Below are 16,164 nucleotides of genomic sequence, written 5' to 3' on the forward strand. Positions count from 1 at the left end.
CCCCACCATGCACAAGACCTCAATCTTCAAAGAGGGCATTGAGGAGATCGAAGAGGGCGACCACACTGCACTAGAGAATGCGGGGCCATTTGGAAGCAGGATGATGTGACGACGGCTGACTAATTCCTCCCCCTCTATCGCAAAGAATTACCAATCCCCCTCTCTCCCGCACAAAATTATCAATCCCTCCACCCACGAGATCCTACCCCTCTCGTCCATGTTTTTCCAGCTCTCTCATCAAACCTATTTTCTCTTCTCCTTCCACGTGTACAGAATCCGGATGCACACGCATCTCACATATATTACATGTGTCGATCATTCTCACAGACCTAACTTCTTCCTCTGTTTCTCTCTCTATCTCTCTCTCTCTGTCTCTCTCTCTTTAGGTTTGTCTCCAACTCTCTCGTCCACATACATACAATCTTTGTCGCCCTATCTGCTCCATCTTCGCAAGCTCTCTCTACATGTTTCATTCACACACTGGGATGGTTCAAAATGCTGCTTTTATAATGGATGATGTAGAGTTATGGTTGGTTTTGTTGCATCCTACAAAGTAATAACTATGAAATGCATTTAGATTCTCATTTGACTGGGATTATGTGAGTTTGAGAATATTGTGAAGTACTATAGACCTCGTATACATCTTGGAATTCAATAATGATTGTAACTATTGAATTGTATATACCATTACATTCGAGGTCAGTAGCCTAATATATTTATTTCACAATTACAACAAATTTTTAATTCACTACAAACTAAGAAAAGAAATGTGTACTCCCTCTGTTTTTATTTAAGTCCGCATATTAGCATTGGTCAAAGTCAAGTTTTGTAAACTCCCAGAAAGTTTATAACAAAAAATATTAACATATACAATAACAAATAAATACCATTAGATTCATTATTGAATGTAATTTCACATCATACATATTTTTGTTATGGTAAATGTTTATACTTTTGTAAAATCTTGGTCAAACTTTAGAAAATTTGACTTCAATCAAACCTCATATGCAGAGTTAATAAAAACAGAGGGAGTACTAGTAGTTACTAGTACTACTAACTACTAGTACTACCTGCTAGTTGCTTAGCCCAATCACCTAACATGCCACACGAGGAGTTCAGTGTCACAAAATTTTGAGGTCGGTGGGAAAATCCCCCGCGACCCTAATACGAGCAGTGCGAAGTTACCATCATAGCCTTCGGAACAGGCCTACGGATGACGCTTGGTAGGGGGCTGTTTTCATAACTTCAGGTTCACCCTACCCAGCCAACCCCACACTGGCACCCAGAGTAGTACACCTGAATACTCCCCATTTTCTATCCCCACTGCTAAATAGACTTCTCCACGACACCTCAACCTTCGTGCTCCTCCCCTTCTACATGGGTGCACTCATCCACCGCAGCGCATCTGCCTCATCGACGACCTCGTACACCGCACTGGAGCCGGTCCACCGTCGTCGTCGTACACGGAGCCTCTTCCCTGGCACCGTCTTCCACGGCCAAGCGCAGAAGCACCACTGTCATGGACAATGAACTCACTCTCGTTGCCGATCATGATGCACAGAGGCCGCCGCGACCATTATTCTCCTCCTTGATTGGTAATGTGTGTATTGAATCACTTAGCAGTACATGTGCAGTTCCAATTTTGTTCATACCTACCCTTCAAATTTCCTAGTTGCTATTGTTCCCGTAAAAGTAATTGGTTATAGCCTCCATTGTCCAACAGAATATGAGCTTGTAATTGTGCGTCACTCTTGTATCGTGTTGTGCTTGGGTAGGTTCTTTATCTGCAACCAGTAGTGTGGCAAATGATGGGAAGTTTTTTAGAACTAGCATGATGCCCATGCGTTGCTTAGAACATCAAGATGCATTTGTATGAGTAGTTTATCTTGTGGGAGAAAAGGATGAACGAGGGAAGGCCTTATTTGTAAATCTGGAGAGGGGTGTGGGCATCTTTCTTCAAAATTGCCATAGTTTCCTTCCTACCCGTCGGATATAAATCGGACGACCTGTATTACAGGATGGCAGGCACACCATCATCACCAACTCTGTTTTTTAAAGAAAAGTAGATAAGTAGAGATAAATATTAAATATAAAATAAATATAACAATAGAGAAGAGAGTAGATATATCAAGGATGTCGGGAAAGGATCGCCGCGCGGGAAAAAGTTGTCGGGCATGCGCCAGTTTTGGCGTGCGGCTTCTGACGCGCCTTATAAAATCCAACGCCCTCCAACCGCTCTGTGCCTTGCCACCGCTCTCTCCCCGCTCTATGCCTCGCCACCGATCTCTCCCTGCTCTGCGCCTAACCACTGCTCTCTCCCGGTCATTTTCGCCTCGCCGCCGCCACGCCACCATGTCACCACTTCGCTAGGAAACTTGGGGATACCGCGGCGTCTGCACGCGCCCCTCCGGTGATTTCTCCACCGAGATCCGGTTATGTGGGATGCGCCTTAGCCTCGGCAATTTCGGCACCGCCAACGAGGTCGCCCGCGCGTATGACGCGGTGGCATGGCGCCTCCGGTGGCCTCATAGAACATTGAACTTCCCCAACGCACCGACGCAGGAGCAGGCGCAGGAGCTCATGCCTCTGCCACGGCTTATCATTGAGAAGGATCGTCGTGACAACCGGAGGCGGGAGCACCGTCTCGGCATCGCTGAGATGGACGAGGAAGCCATGGCGCTGTGGTGCCAACACTTCCTGCAGCACATCATCAACGAGCGCGAGTTCTACGCGCAAAGGAGGGTGGAGAGGAAGAAGAGGAGGGAGGAGCGAGCCGCCTATTGCGAGGACAAGAGTACGCAAAAATCGGACACTCAATTCAACATGAGGCTAGGAGCAGCGTCGCCCTGGAAATCTAACGACGATCGGTGTCTTCACGCCTACATTGAGACATCGGAGGAGGACATCATCGAGGAGGAGTTGGACGACGAGGAGTAGTTGAACTATCTATTTTTTATCTATCTATGCTATATCTATGCTAGGAACTATCAATATCTCTACTCTCTACTCTCTATCTCTACTTCTCAATCTCAGCACTCCGGGCCCGCAAAAACTGGCTATTCCAGCACTGTAAATACTTTTTTAAAGCATTGCACGTTGCGCTTCTGTTGAAGATGCTCTAACATGGCAGACGAGTGCTTTAATGTTTCCCACAAGATGCGTGGGTATTACTTGTAGTATATTTTTCTTGCCATGTTGAGATTTTAAAACCACGAGTGCAAACATGCAGAGGAGCAATGAAGACCAAAATGGGATATTGGGGACATCTTCAAGGAGCGTGGCAAGTTAAAGTGGAGTTGCACCGAACCTCTAAAACGAGCTTTGGTAAGTAACACCCTTTCAATTACTTTCGTTTAGCCTCATGTTCTTCGATGTGTATATGTTGTAGTTTTTGTTTCTCTTAGCCTCGTGTCCTTCGATGTGTAATAAGAAGAGTCTTAATCGTCATAATGCTTTCATTTTTAGCTTGATGTAGGAAGTGGGTGTTCTCACCTTGTAGTCTATTTTTATATTTTTCCTTTTGAATTCACTTATCCGAGTCCTATTTACCTGGCTTCAACTAAATGGATCTCAGTTGGTCTAAGTATTGATCTAAAAAAGAAGTAACTTCATGTCAGGATGCAATTCCTGTGAGGAGGGAAGTATGGTCAACCTTGAGATCCTGTTTCCAGAATGAGGCTGGATTACACACAAGGTGCCATTTCCCTAATGATGCTGGACTAGACAAAAGGTGCAAATTCCGAGATGATGCTGGATTACACACAAGCTAGGTGGAGTCGGCAACTGTTCGTGTCCTCGTGGCTCTAGTAAAGGCTGAAAGAAAGCGTGCAACAACACTTGGGAATGTAGCTGAGTTCATGAAGAAGCGAAAAGATCAATCAGATGCTCTCTTCACCCATGCCAAAGAAGAGATGGAAGAAGCGAAAAAGAAGCTAGCAGAGGCAGAGCAGGCTAGGCGTCTCCTACTATCTAAAATTGTTGTCAATACAAATTTTCCTTCATAATAGCTAGGTTCAAATGTTTATCCAGTCAGCATGCCTGTTGTGATGTCCGTGCATCTACTGATGTGGCACAAAATATATTTTTAGGGTCATGTAATAACAACAATTAATTTCCAAACAATAACAGACGAAGCATTGGACATGGTATAGTTCACGTGCAAGCCTAACATTCCAAGTTCAACTTCCACGTCAAACTCATGTTCACAGATATCTGCACATTCATAGATAATTACCACAACCATGATTCACTTCAAAGCAAAAAAAATGTGAGGAGAGTTATAAATAAAGAAAAACCTCTAGTTCCTGCTACTAGTGCGAGCACAACAAGTCAAGACCATGCATAATTATTTATATTTTGGTCATTTTTTTAGTTCTAAAATGCCGAACGGCTCGTGGAAGGACGTGTTACCAGCACATGCGCGGATTCAATGGAGGCGGGCGGGGCAGTCTGAAGCCGGTTGCATGCGGCGAGGAGGCGTGTTCAACTGGGCCTGCAGTGAATGGGGCCCTCTTGGCCGACGCACCGGTTCAATGTCTGCACTATGAGAGGTCGCGTCCGTGTCAGAGCATCACTCCCTCCAGTCCTTTTTTTGGGTATAACAAAATCTCATTTTCCATTCACATTTTACAAGTAAAATTCATGGACAAACTTTGACCCAAAATACGAAGGGGACTAGTAAACCAGGACGGAGGTAGTAGTTTTTTTTATCAAAGAAGGGTTTCCCCCTTCCAATTTTCAATACTAAAAACCAAAATCTAAACCATAGTGTTTTCTCTAGAACTACCAGGTTCAACATCTCGCAACACAAACCCATACAACCATACGCCAATGAGGTAGTAGTTATGAATTCCATTTTCGCTCCATACCAATCGTTCTAAAAACTACTCAAGTACTTATAATGGGCCGTTGTAAATCGGAACTCTTACCCCACTAAAAAATGATATTTTAAACGTGGCGACTCGATCTGTGGCAACTGGCAAGCCACCGCCTCCAGGTCATTCACCTGTGGTCCCGACCATCAACTCCTACGGATCAAATTATCACACGAGCTGACCATTCCTACAAAGGTGTGCTCCACCATGTACTCGGTACCCGCGCATGCAGCAATCGTGCACCTAGGGTATTAGGATTTATTTGTTAATAGTGCCTCTAAGTAACTCTCATGTGTGCGAGACAGCGAGAGACCGACCACGTGTGTGCGCCTCTTTTCTTTGTATATGTACTCCACCATTTGTCTAGTGTCCAAAAAATTATACAGTAGTAATAATTACTAGCATGTGCCAATGCGTTGCCACACGATCAATGTAGATTAATACATATTCACCGATTTGATAGAAAAAAGAGTCTAGTTTTGAAATACGTATATCACTAAAAATATGTTATGTTTCACTCAAAATATATTCCTTTGGCGGTTTTGATGAGATAAGGGAGGAATGTTGTTGGTTTCAAGATTCGAGAAGTGGTATATCTCTAATTTCTACTCTTACTAGCAAGATGCCCGTGCGTTGCATGGAACATCAAGATCTTGTGGGAGAAAAGGATGAACGAGGGAAGGCCTTACCTGCAAATGTGGAGAGGAGTGCGGGTAAATTGCCATAGTTTCCTTCTTATCTGTTAGATATAGATCGGACGGCCTATATTGCAGGATGGCAGGCACACCATCATCACCAACTATGCTTTTTATAAGAGTAGAGATAAAAACAGAGTTGGTGATGATGGTGTGCCTGCCAACTTGTAATATAGGCTGTCCGATTTGATTTATATCTGACAGATAGGAACGGAACTATGGCAATTTTGCAAAAATATACCCACACCCCTCTCCACATTTGCAAATAAGGCCTTCCCTCGTTCATCCTTTTCTCCCACAAGATAAACTAGTCATACAAATGCATCTTGATGTTCTGTGCAACGCATGGGTGTCGGTGTCAAAACCGGTGGATCTCGGGTCCCGAACTGTGCGTCTGAGGCTGATGGTAATAGGAGACAGGGAACACAATGTTTACCCAGGTTCGGGCCCTCTCGACGGAGGTAAAACCCTACGTCCTGCTAGATTAATATTGATGAGTATGGGGGTTACAAGAGTTGATCTACCACGAGATCGTAATGGCTAAAACCCTAGAAGTCTAGCCTATCTGATTATTCTTGTCCTTTTATCTAAGGATCTACCCTCCGGTTTATATAGAAACTAGAGGGATCTAGGGTTACATAAAGTTGGTTACACTGAAAGGAATCTTCATATTTGGTCGCCAAGCTTGCCTTCAACGCAAAGAAGAGTCCCATCCGGACACGGGTAGAGTCTTCGGTCTTGGTATCTTCACAGCCCATCAGTCTGGCCCGTGGCTAACAGGCCGGATGTTGGGGAACGTAGCAATAATTCAAAATTTTCCTATGTTTCACCAAGATAAATCTAGGAGATGCTAGCAACGAGAGAGAGAGGGAGTGCATCTTCATACCCTTGAAGATTGCTAAGAGGAAGCGTTACAAGAACGTGGTTGGTGGAGCCGTACACGCAGCGATTCAGATCGCGGTCGATTCCGATCTAAGTGCCGAACAACGGCGCCTCCGCGTTCAACACACGTACAGCCCGGGGACGTCTCCTCCTTCTTGATCCATCCAGGGGAGATCAGAAGTTGAGGGAGAACTCCGACAGCACGACGGTGTGGTGGTGATGGAGCTCGTGGTTCTCCGGCAGGGCTTCGCCAAGCGCTACAGAGGAGGAGGAGGTGTAGGAGAGGGGGAGGGGCTGCGCCAGGGGAAGGGTGCGGCTTCCCTCTCTCTCCCTCACTATATATCGGGGGAAGGGGGTGGAGGAGGCACCCTAGGGTTCCCTAGGGGAGGGGCGGCGGCCATAGGGAAAACCCTAGATGGGTTTGGGCGCCCCCACCCCTAAGAAACTTGCCCCCAAGCCGGGAGGGGTGGCTGCCCTAGGGGAGGCACTCCCACCTCTCCAAGTTACGTGAGATGGGGTGGGAGGGGCGCTCAGCCCCTTAGTGGGCTTATGTGCCCCCTCCCCTTGGCCCATAAGGCCCCCCAACACTTGTCGGGGCCTCCGAAACCCCTTTCGGACACGCTGGTCGTCACTCGGTACCCCCGGAACAATTCCGTACTCCAATACCCTTGTCCAATATATCGATCCTTACCTCCGGACCATTCCAGAACTCCCCGTCACGTCCGAGATCTCATCCAGGACTCCAAACAACCTTCGGTAACCACATACTATTTCCCATAACAACTCAAGCGTCACCGAACCTTACATGTGTAGACCCTACGGGTTCAGGAACCATGCAGACATGACCGAGACATCTCTCCGGCCAATAACCAATAGCGGGATGTGGATACCCATATTGGCTCCCACATGTTACACGATGATCTCATCGGATGAACCACGATGTCAGGGATTCAATCAATCCCGTATACAATCCCCTTTGTCTATCGGTATTTTACTTGCCTGAGATTCGATCGTCGGTATCGCCATACCTCGTTCAATCTCGTTACCAGCAAGTCTCTTTTCTCGTTCCGTAACGCATGATCCCGTGGCTAACTCATTAGTCACATTGAGCTCATTATGATGATGCATTACCGAGTGGGCCCAAAGATACCTCTCCGTCACACGGAGTGACAAATCCCAGTCTCGATTCGTGACAACTCAACATACACTTTCGGAGATACCCGTAGTGTGCCTTTATAGCCACCCATTTACGTTGTGACGTTTGGCACACCCAAAGCATTCCTACAGTATCCGGGAGTTGCACAATCTCATGGTCTAAGGAAATGATACTTGACATTTGAAAAGCTTTAGCAGACGAACTATACGATCTTGTGCTATCCTTAGGATTGGGTCTTGTCCATCACATCATTCTCCTAATGATGTGATCCCGTTATCAATGACATCCAATGGCCATGGTCAGGAAACCATAACTATCTATTGATCAACGAGCTAGTCAACTAGAGGCTTACTAGGGAAATGTTTTGGTCTATGTATTCACACATGTATTACGGTTTCCAGTTAATACAATTATAGCATGAACAATAGACAATTATCATGAACAAGGAAATACAATAATAACCTTTTTATTATTGCCTCTAGGGCATATTTCCAGTACCGGACGCCCGAGGACCCCCTAGTCCAGGACTCCCTCAGTAGCTCCTGAACCAGGGTTCAATTACGAGGTGTCCGGGGCGCAGATTGTCTTCGGCATTGCATGGTGGGTTCCCTTCTCCAAAATAGTCTTTGAACGCAAAGAATGTATCCAGATCTGTAACCCAAGAACCACACACAACCGTAGAGAGTATAATATTTCACGAGTCAAATCCGCTGACAACTTTTTGTAACGTGATATCACGTCCCTGCCTGATTATTATTTCGAACCATTTTTTGTCCTGCCGCTTCGTATTTCGAGATGCGGTTTTATTAGCACGTCTTGTTAAAGCAGAGATTGTGTCCCCTTATTGCGGGATCCTCATCAATACGGGTATGGATAATCCAACTGTGCCTCCTGCACGGCCCCTAGGGAATAGGCGAGTTTCATGGCGAGTGGGGAGGCGTTTGATATTCACCATCTTTATAAGGAGATAAGGATTCCCTTTCTTCACCCACGGTCTTCTCTCTTTCTCTGCCCTTCCATTCTTGAGCTCCAGCGCCCAAGTCCTCATCTTTTCCGCCTCAAGGAAGCACTCATCCATGTCGGCCTCCTCCGTTAAGGAGAAGGACATCACCAAGCTTCGGGATGCCGGGTATCTGGTGAAAGAAATCGCCCACCGGCTTCCAGCAAAGGGGAAAATTGTCCCCACCCCGAAGCCTAACGAGTGGGTGGTGTTCATCCCCCACTTCGTCCGCGGGTTAGGGTTTCCTCTCTGCCCTTTCGTCCCCGGACTTATGTTTTATTACGGGCTAGATTTCCATGATCTAGCCCCGAACTCTTACCTCAACATCTCGGCATTCATTGTCATGTGTGAGGCCTTCCTCCGCATCCAACCTTACTTTGGACTATGGCTCAAGATCTTCAACGTGAAGTCGAAGGTGGTGGATGGCCAGCACGCGGAGTGCAGAGCTGCCATGGTGAGCAAGCTGCCCAATGTCACGTCGCCCAAAGGTACTTTTGTGGAGACCGTCAAGGAGTGGCAGAAACTATGGTTCCATATCACAGAGCCCCGCGACGCCACCTGGGCCGTGGCTCCCGAATTCAAGTCCGGAGCTCCAATGAGGCTCACGTCCCGGATAGAGAAGGGCCCAAATTGGTCTTTGTCGGACGAACTGATAGCGCTGCTGACGCGCATCCAAAGCATAGTGGATAAAAAACATCAAGCTTGTCGACGTGATCCAGGTGATGCTAGTTCGCCGGATCCTCCCATGCCAAAGCCGAACTTGCCCTTTATGGGAATTCGATCCAAAGAAGCACCAAACCTTGGAAAGGCTCATCGGAACCACTCACGAAGATGCATGGAAGTTGCTCTTTAAGGGCAATGAGATGCCACCGGCCATAGACTCGGACCGCGGGCACGATCTTGTCCATCCTGCCAGTGAGGTAAGTCTTTCATGTCTCAAGGCATATCCTCTACTTGCTTGTACAAGAAGGATATCTAAACTTTACTATTTTTTATTCTTTTAGGTATGGACAGAGAAAGCAGAGCGGATTCAATGTTCGGCTCCGCTGCCTAAGGAACCAGTCATCCCGCTCCTGGTGAAGATGCTGGTCCCGGCGCCCTATCAGGTGCCGGAGAAGACAAGGCCAAGAAGAAGGCCAAGGGGGTCCGGAGTGGCCCCCGCCCCAAGGGAGCTTCGGACATATCGTCCGAAGACGAGACTCACTCCTCTGCCGCCGAAGACGACGACGAGGAGGAGGAAGAAAGTAACTCTCCCCCTGATGGGGGGAGGAAGAAGAGAGCGATCTCCACAAATCTGGAGGCAAAGGCGCGCAAGAGGGGGAAGGTCCCCCTTGCGGATAACTCCGCGTGGGACGTTGACAGCAGCCCGGAGCGACGCCGCCGAAATAAGCCCCTGTCTGCATCGTAAGTACTCGATACCTGCATACGTCCATGTACCCGGCCTCTCTTCTTCATGGTATCAACATGTTTAATGATGCTATTGCAGTCTGGCCCACGATAGCTCCCTGCGATCCTCATCAGGAGGTTCGCTGGATTCAAAGGCGATGGCCAGTGAGTCTCCGCCGGCCACTCACTCTCCCAAGGCCAAGGGCGACGCCGAGGTGTTGTCCTAAAGGACCTTCCCAAGACAAGGGGAGGTTCAGGAGGCCATCAGGTAGGCGACAGAGGGCAAAACCTCGGTCGCCAAACACCTGGGGGAGCGGATCCCCATGGAGACTGGCGATGGGGGCCGTGTTCAGTTTGGCCCCCAGGCGGATACGGTTTCGGAGACCTATACGGCTCCGGAATCTGGCGAGCAGCATCCTTCGAGAGAAGGAGGTGTGCCTATCCCGTCAGTGACCTCTGTCCAACCAGAGGCACCGGATAATTTGTTGGAAGCCCTACGAGGCGCTTCCATTGTGGATGAACACCATATCCTTATGGGTACGGTGATTGAGAGGGTTCAGTCCGTCAAGAGCGGACTAACTGAAGCCTGCAGCAGCCTGCTGATAGGTTTTGAGGTAAGCGATGTAAAAGAGAAAGTCCCAATATAGACAGTGTAGCCCCTGAGACACTGTCCGGTGTTCAGAAAGAAAAGCCGGATAGAGGATCAAGTAATTTTCACCGAAAACTAACTAAATATGTCTTATGAACACAGGCGTCACTGCTGGCCGCCACCTCTCATGCCGCTGAGGTCTCCGGACTAAAGTAGAGTCTGGACCGGGCCGAAGAAGAGCTCTACCTTGTGAAAAGGCCGCTGGAGGACAAGCAAGGTATCTGGAGACTTGCTATATGTTCGGAAAGAATAAACAATGTGTATTGATTGTAGTGCTGTGATATTTGTAGGAGCGGCGACTGAGGTTGAAACCCTCAAGAAATCGTTGGCCGAGGCCGAGGAGAGGGCGGTGATGGAACGAGACGTCTAGAAAAAGCATGAGGCCATGGTTAGGGAGGTCCAGCAGGAGCTCCAGGATGCTTCAAAGAAATACGAGTCCTTGGAGCATTAACATGCGGACCAAGAATCCGAACTTGAGAAGGCCCGCCAGAGCGCACAAGAGGCCTGGACTGAAGCTCAAGGCACCCTTCGGGAAATCCAGGAGGCGAAAAAGATCGCGATGGCTAAGGCTTTTATTATGCAAAGCAAGTATGTGGAGAAGAGATATCTCTTACTGTTCTAGTCGCAATACCTTGCGCTGGAACATCCGGTGCCCTTGAGCGGCCAGCTAAAATAGCTGGTCGAGCTGCATAGGGTGGCCGAACTGGTCATGAAGGACTTGATAGTCCGGGTGTGGCCAGCCGAAGTTATCCCCAGCAGCTACTTTGGTCTCATGAAGCGGCTAGTCTACGCCTGCCCTCGGCATGACGCCATCAAGCGGTCGGTTTGTATCGAAGGTGCGCGGATGGCCTTCGCCCGTGTCAAGATGCAGTGGGCGAAGATGAATGCTGCCACAGTCGTGACCGAATGACCGCCCGTGAGCAAGGAGTACCGCACGCCCGAACGGTATTTTAGCGAAGTCCTTGAGGGATCCCGCATTGTGGCGGAGCAGTGTACGAAGGATGTAATCTTTGAATGAATAATGTTATATTGTCTCGCCCTGTATAAAAACAAGTTCGGCTATGTGATATAATGTTTGTTTAATATTTTACCTCCTGTGCGCCCGTGTTTACGAAATTTTGAGAGTTGCCAGTCGTCGTCTTCAGCCCCCACGTAGGTAGTACGGGAGTGTTCGGGATGGAATCTAAACACTCTTGATCCAATTTGTTTGGTCCTTGAAGGAGGTGTTTAGCGCAACGAACCAAGCAATTGGACTATGTGGCTTTATCACCCTCACTTAGCCATAGGAGTTCTATAATTAAAATTTTAGGTGCAACCCCTAGTGTCCGAACTAGGGTACTGTAATCACCTGATCGGGTAAAAAGCCGATTCATTGCATAATGTGGAAAAAATCGCTAAAGATTTGAACCCTCCGAAGAGCTGACCGGCTCTCGCCGCATCATGATAGTCAGTTTTCGGCTTTCTCTACTAAGGTGCTCATCCGGATTTACCAAGACACAATCACAGTAGATCTCCCTTCACTACCCTAGCCGATATAGCGGAATGTAAGGTAGTAAGAACAGGAGCCAGACAACCCAACTATTGACCAAAGACATGATTCGGAGCCAATGCATATAATGCTAAATTCAGGGTGCCGAACCATGTTGTAGAAAGTGTTCGGACTTTGTTGTCATATTATGGGTCGTGATGAAGCCCCTGGTAGGTTAAAGTGTACCAAAGTGTACGGTCGCAACTTTGAGAAAATCCTCAAAGAAAAAGGAAAAATAAAAGGGTAGTAAAACAGTGTCGCAGAAGTTGGGCCGCAAACTGTTTCCGTTATAGCTTGATTAATACGTCAAAGCGTATTCGTACAAGTTGTGTGATAAGAAAGCGGGCTATTTAACATGCCCTAACCAAGCGACAGTGATGTCTACTACACAACCTTCTTCTTGTAGACGTTGTTGGGTCTCCAAGTGCAGAGGTTTGTAGGACAGTAGGAAATTTCCCTCAAGTGGACGACCTAATGTTTATCAATCTGTGGGAGGCATAGGATGAAGATGGTCTCTTTCGAGCAACCCTGCAACCAAATAACAAAGAGTCTCTTGTGTCCCCAACACACCCAATACAATGGTAAATTGTATAGGTGCACTAGTTCGGCGAAGAGATGGTGATACAAGTGCAATATGGATGGTAGATATAGGTTTTTGTAATCTGAAAATATAAAAACAGCAAGGTAACAAGTGGTATAAGTGAGAGAAAATGGTATTGCAATGCTAGGAAACAAGGCCTAGGGTTCATACTTTCACTAGTGCAAGTTCTCTCAAAAATAATAACATAATTGGATCATATAACTATCCCTCAACATGCAAAAGAGAGTCACTCCAAAGTCACTAATAGCGGAGAACAAACGAAGAGATTATTATAGGGTACGAAACCACCTCAAAAGTATCCTTTTTTATTGATCTATTCAAGAGTCCGTAGTAAAATAACACGAAGCTATTCTTTCCATTCAATCTATCCTAGAGTTCATACTAGAATAACACCTTAAGACACAAATCAACCAAAACCCTAATGTCACCTATATACTCCAATGTCACCTCAACTATCCATGGATATGATTATATGATATGTATCACCCAATCTCAGATTCATCTATTCAACCAACAAAAAGAACTTCAAAGAGTGCCCCAAAGTTTCTACCGGAGAGTCATGACGAAAACGTGTGCCAACCCCTATGCATTAGTTCATGAGGTCACGGAACTCCCAAGTTGATCACCAAAACATAGATCAAGTGGATCACGTGATATCCCATTGTCACCACAGATAAGCACATACAAGACATACATCAAGTGTTCTCAAATCCTTAAAGACTCAATCCAATAAGATAACTTCAAAGGGAAAACTCAATCCATTACAAGAGAGTATAGGGGAAAACATCATAAGATTTAACTACAATAGCGAAGCACGCGATAAATGAAGATTGTGTCGAATGAAGAACACAAGAGAGAGATCAAACACATAGCTACTGGTACATACCCTCAGCCCCGAGGGTGAACTACTCCCTCATCGTCATGGAGAGCACCGGGATGATGAAGATGGCCACCGGAGAGGGATTTCCCCCTCCGGCAGGGTGCCAGAACGGGTCTAGATTTGTTTTCGGTGGCTACAGAGGCTTGCGGCGGGGGGAACTCCCGGTCTAGGTTTCTTTCTGGAAGTTTGGGATTATATAAGAGGTGTTGGAGTCGGGAACAAGTCAGGGGGGTCCCCGAGGCGGCCATGAGGTAGGGGGCGCACCAGGGGGTAGGGCGCGCCCCCACCCTCGTGGTGGCCTCGGGACTCTTCTAGCCCAGCTTTGGTACTCCGTGGGCTTCTTGTGGTCCAAAAATGATGTCCGGGAAGTTTCACGTCAATTGGACTCCGTTTGGTTTTCCTTTTCTGCGATACTCAAAAACAAGGGGAAAAACATAAACTGGCACTGGGCTCCAGGTTAATATGTTAGTCGCAAAAATCATTTAAAATAGCATATAAATGCATATAAAACATCCAAGGTTGATAGTATAATAGCATGGAACAATCAAAAATTATAGATACGTTGGAGACGTATCAAGCATCCCCAAGCTTAATTCCTGCTCGTCCTCGAGTAGGTAAATGATAAAAACAGAATTTTTGATGTGGAATGCTACCTACCATATTTATCCATGTAATTCTCTTTATTGTGGCAAGAATATTCGGATCCATAAGATTCAAGACAAAAGTTTCATTTGACACAAAAATAATAATATTTCAAGCATACTAACTAAGCAATTATGTATTCTCAAAATAACATGGCCAAAGAAACCTTATCCCTACAAAATCATATAGTTTGGCTATGCTTCATTTTCGTCACACAAAAATGCTCTCATCATGCACAACCCGAATGACAAGCCAAGCAACTCTTTCATACTTTAGTAATCTGAAACTTTTTTCAACTTTCACGCAATACATGAGCGTGAGCCATGGACATAGCACTATGGGTGGAATAGAATATAATGATGGGGGTTGTGTGGAGAAGACAAAAAAGGAGAAAGTCTGACATTCCCGCGGCTAATCAACGGGCTATGGAGATGCCCATCAATTGATGTCAATGTGAGGAGTAGGGATTGCCATACAACGGATGCACTAGGGCTATAAATGTATGAAAGCTCAACAAAAGAAACTAAGTGGGTGTGCATCCAACTTGCTTGCTCACGAAGACCTAGGGAATTTGAGGAAGCCCATTGTTGGAATATACAAAACAAGTTCTATAATGAAAAATTCCCACTAGTATATGAAAGTGACAAAACAAGAGACTCTCTATCATGAAGATCATGATGCTACCTTGAAGCACAAGTGTGGAAAAAGGATACTAGCATTGTCCCTTCTTATTTTATTTTATTTTATTTTTTTATTTGGCCTTTCCTTTTTTTATTTGTCCTTCCTTTTTTTCTTTTTTTCGGGACAATGCTCTATTAATGATGATCATCACACTTCTATTTATTTACAACTCAAATATTACAACTCGATACTAGAACAAAATATGACTCTATATGCATGCCTCCGGCGGTGTACCGGGATGGGCAATGAATCAAGAGTGACATGTATGATAAATTATGCATGGTGGCCTTGCCACAAATACGATCTCAACTACATGATCATGCAATGCAATATGACAACGATGATGTGTGTCATGATGAACGGAATGGTGGAAAGTTGCATGGCAATATATCTCGGAATGGCTATGGAAATGACATAATAGGTAGGTATGGTGGTTGTTTCTTGGAAGATATAAGGAGGTTTATGTGTGACAGAGTGTATCATATCACGGGGTTGGGATGCACCGGCGAAGTTCGCACCAACTCTCAAGGTAAGAAAGGGCAATGCATGGTACCGAAGAGGCTAGCAATGATGGAAGGGTGAGAGTGCGTATAATCCATGGACTCAACATTAGTCATAAAGAACTCACATACTTATTGCAAAAATCTACAAGTCATCAAAAACTAAGCACTACGCGCATGCTCCTAGGGGGATAGATTGGTAGGAAAAGACCATCGCTCGTCCCCGGCCGCCACTCATAAGGAAGGCAATCAAAGAAACACCTCATTCTACAAATTTGTCACACAACGGTTACCATACATGCATGCTACGGGACTTGCAGACCTCAACACAAGTATTTCTCAAATTCACAATTACTCAACTAGCACGACTCTAATATTACCATCTTCATATCTCAAAACAATTATCAAGTATCAAACTTCTCATAGTATTCAATGCACTTATATGAAAGTTTTTATTATACCCATCCTGGATGCCTATCATATTAGGACTAGTTTCATAACCAAAGCAAACTACCATGCTGTTCTAAATACTCTAAAAATATTATAAGTGAAGAATGAGAGTTCATCTATTTCTTCAAAATAAATCCACCGCCGTGCTCTAAAAGGATATAAGTGAAGCACAAGAGCAAATGAGAAACTACTCCAGAAGATATAAGTGAAGATGAATGAGTAGACGAATAATTATGCAAC

This window comes from Triticum urartu, chromosome 5 (genome assembly GCF_003073215.2).
Source record: "Triticum urartu cultivar G1812 chromosome 5, Tu2.1, whole genome shotgun sequence".
In the NCBI taxonomy this organism is placed as follows: Eukaryota; Viridiplantae; Streptophyta; class Magnoliopsida; order Poales; family Poaceae; genus Triticum; species Triticum urartu.